The sequence below is a fragment of the Pinus tabuliformis genome, chromosome 2_1 (assembly GCF_031772625.1).
Source record: "Pinus tabuliformis cultivar Carrire ecotype Pingquan chromosome 2_1, CPIR1, whole genome shotgun sequence".
NCBI lineage: Eukaryota > Viridiplantae > Streptophyta > Pinopsida > Pinales > Pinaceae > Pinus > Pinus tabuliformis.
In genome coordinates this window covers 639,790,189-639,794,541 of record NC_142299.1, presented here as the reverse complement: position 1 = coordinate 639,794,541, position 4,353 = coordinate 639,790,189, and positions in this window count along the sequence as shown.

Sequence of the window (4,353 nt, the reverse complement as noted above, 5' to 3'; positions counted from 1 at the left end):
GAAGTATAAGGTTGGGGGGTAACTTTAGTATCATCTAGTTGTTGACTTGATTGTTTAGGAATCACGGTGTTCTGAAAGATGGAGGTCGAGAAGAGCCATATTGGCAAGCCAATCGTCAATCCTGGAAGTGACAATGTGGCCATATGAGGTGCACCAAAATCTCCCCATGAGGAGAAAGGACTAGGATTTCCTCCAAGGGGAACTCCTTGGTTGGTGGAATCCATTTTCCTCAACCTAAGACCAATGCGGGAATGGTGATATTGTTCCGATTAAAATAAATTTTAGACGCTTTGACACAACTTGTTTTTTCAATTTTTAAGAGTAAAGAAAAAACAAAAGATGACTCTAGTCGCCTTAGATTTTTAATGAGCCTGAAGTGACAAGTGCTCAGATGGACCTTTTCCTTTAAGGAGTCTGAAAAGGAACGAAAGAGACTACTCTGGAAATCTAGACAGAGGGATTACCAAACCAATCGAAAAACTGCAGAATATTTTTTACGGTACAACAATCAATCTTCTCGAATGCTGTGTTCAGTGCATTGCGATCGATAGAGCGGCAGACACGGCTTCCTATGGATAAAGGATATAACCTATTGTGGTCTCTCGATATATACTCGACGGTACATGGGAGCACAAGTCCGTACTGGCACTTGTCATCTCAAAGAGGAGGAATCACCCAACCAATAGTGAAATCGACAGTTACCAGGCTTTACGACGCCGGAATACGTCTCTAGCCTAGACTTCTAGATGTTGTGCGTTAGGTTCCAAAGCGTTTTTAGGTTCATTAAATTTATTTTACAGTTGATCTTTCTTAAGGAATTTGTCTTTCAGGTTCACCGCGTGATGTCGATGTACAATTCCTAAAATGCAATCTAGGATGATAAACAATCGTTTAATCTTCTTTTTGCAATGAAAATCGTAGCTACTAAAGAAAGAGAGCGGTATTCTTTCAACATAGAGCAGAGAGCACACACTAGATGCACTGTCCTAAATCAAACCAACAAGCAGTCTAAATGCAAATGCACATGCATGTATTTTTTTTCAGCTTTCTTAATGTGTGAATAACAAGAAGAATGCTAAGTACAAATCTGAATTATCTTTTCAAAGCGACAGTACTAACAAATTTCTCTTCAAAAAGAAAGGAAGATAATGACGACACTTTACTATTTTCAATTGAAAACTGCTTTCGACACTTGAAAAACTACTAATTCAAATCAAATACACGAGTAACTATATAATCGACCATAAATAACAATAGAATTCTTTTCTTTGACTGAAAACGACACTTGCGACACTTTCAAATCAAAAGACGACAGTTAGATTATGCTACTACTTTGTAAAAGAGAACTGAAAATGGTGGAAAATACATAAAAAAATTCACAGTTCTTTGCACAATGGAGGCGGAATGATGGAAAGGAAGGGGGTTTCCATAGTGATATACTGATCACAGACAACAAAACTCCAGAATAGAGCTGAAAAGAGTGAAGAAAAACCAAAACCTGGAGGCAAAATTAGCCTTTTCTGATCATCGCACTTGTAACACAGGGAAACAGGATGCATCCCACCTACTGCACACGGGAGGTGCGATGCATACTGGTTTCCTTGAATAGAGGGTGCGATGGTACTAGGATGAGACTTTACTTGGCTCTTGGTCATAGTTTGCAGCTCAGTTCAGGGATTTAGGCTGAGCAAATGATGTACAGTAAATAGAAATCACAGGGGCTGATCTAATGAGGTTACTAGAGCCACCACTAGGGCAATTAGAAAGTTTGCAAATCGATTGTTCAGTTTATAAACAAAACCTAGAGATAGACTAAAGCAACATTGATCTACTTTGCACTTGCATAGCAAATGCAGTTCGAAGGCTAGCTGGCTTGACTTCAGGCTTCGTCTGTAAGTTTATAAAACAAATAAATATAGACAAACAAACAATATATTCGCTCCCCAGTGGAGTTGCCATTTTGTTATCAGGAAATCTAGTGTCCACTCGTATCTGCTAGTCCCACTAAGACTGGTAGCTATCTTAGAAACAAACAAACTAAAACTACTTTCATTTTCCTTTATGAGAAGTAGATGAGAGTGGAATGAAGGACACCAACCTCAGTCTTGCACTTGGTTCCTTGCTCGGTTCCTCTCCCTTCTGATAGATCCTTGCCACTTCTCCTTTGTCTACCCATCTTCAAAGAGCACCTGTGGAATCAAAGCAACATAATACTATCGAAGAACAGAGATATACAATCATAAACAATATAGGACTAGATGTATATTGACCACACAAATGCATATATCATCAAACATACAAGAATGTGGAGGAAACTTGAATAGCTTTATTAATATCAAGAATAAGCAAAGAGGATTACAACCAATTGTTCTGACGCAACGTCACCCTCCAGCATGAAAGCCCTTCTTTCACCTCATGAAAAGCTTAGATCACCCAACACTATGATATTCCAACAAGAAACCAACAACACTTCCTTACAAGATACAAAATTCCAGCCTCTGGATCTCTGGGATGAGGGATCCATATATAGATGATTGCAGGGGGGTGAGTCAGCTTCTGGGATTTTGATTAGTGTCTTCTCTCTGATAGTTCTTGATTCCACTTGGAGATTGATGATCTCTTACTCATCCATGGGCGAATTCAGAGAGGCAAGTGTCATAGGAGAAGTTTCTGGAAGATTCCATGGTCATCCACCTCGCAAACTGTCTCTGCCATTTGTCCACTCTCACCCATCGCACCCCATAAAAGGGCTTTTCATTATGCATCGCACCTCCCGTGTGCATTAGGTGGGATGCATCACACTTTGACCATGGAGCAGGTGAGATTGTCCAGTTTTGACCAGTTCTGAGCAGTTTTTCATGGAGAACTTCTGGGAGATGATGTAATCAGCTCACCTTGTTATTTTAGGGTATGGAACAACACTTTTAAGGACTTAGGAGCCCTTGGTTTATAGACATGTTTGATTGGGGTTGCAGTGCCCAAAAATGTCTATAACAATAATCTAATGGCAAATGATCCTCAGCTGGCACTTAGATATCTTACTGCCCAGGAGCAAGAAATCTCACATTTTGAAAACATGTTTAGGCTACTAAGAGATGATAATACACATGCCTGCTAAAGGAAATGGAACACACTACCACACAACTTGAAGATCAGAGAATATCACTCCCCTCAAAGGTTGAGTGAGGCACTCAACAGGACACCTATGTATAAGTAATCAATGAAAAGGTTGAAGGTCAATTGAATAGGACTAAAACTCACTCCACCACTACTCCTAGGGATGCTAGAAGGGAGAAAAGAAGAAGAGGAAAATAGGTAGTGGGAACAAGTAGAAAGGAAAGTAGGCTTCTATCAACAAGAAGAATAGACCACAATAAAAGCATGGGATGTCAGAGAGGCTACCAGAGCCATGAAGGACATGGACATTGACTAAGTTGCTTAGAGGATGAGCAACAATTTCAGTAGGGGGTGATGATGAGCTTCATATTGATTAATTATATGGGCCTTAATTTCCTTAATTCACCTCCTAGCTTAGTCAAACCAACTATTCTCACAACTTATTGCATACTTTTGATTATATTTTTTTATGAAATGAGTTAGAGTTGGATATGTTGCTTTGTGGTCTAATGTGCATGAAATGCAGGAATAAAGGATAAAAGCAAGGAAAATGCAGGTATAAAGGATAAAAGAAAGGAACTATGGCAAAGACCTTGGTAAAACTAGAATGGGGGAAGGGAGAGTAATTATAGGAGGTAAATCCTCCTCGTTTACTACCCCTCCATTCGAATATTCCTCCACCAGCTTGGGGTGCAGACAACCATCACTTTGAGGACTAGAAGACAGCCGAGCAAGTGAAAAGGATAGAAACCAATTTTTCTTGAGTTAGAGGCCAAGCCTCCCTAATGGGAAGGAAATTAGAGACTTCAAATGTATAAATAGAGAGGCTTAGGACCTTAGTAGGATTCAAACTTCTATTCTAAAACTCCGTTTTATTTCTGAGCTACAAAGACTTGTGACAGTTTTCTCTGTAATCCATGGTTTTTATAATAAGAATGAGTTCTGTTTAAGCCAACTCTGAGTTAGCTCCAAGGGTTGAAGCTCTTGGGTTAGGGCCCAACCCAAGCATCCACAAATCCTCTTTACTATACATGTATGCTAGCATAGAGTTCTATTATGTTTATTTGATTAAGTAGTTTCATGGTTTTCTATTCATTTGCTCAAGTAGCCTTATGGTTTTCACTCTTTATTTGTTTCAGTAGTTGCACTTTCATTACAACAATTTAGCATAGTCCATGCATGGTTTTCTTGTTCATCTGCTTCATTAGTTGCATTTGATGTAGTTTACTTTCATTT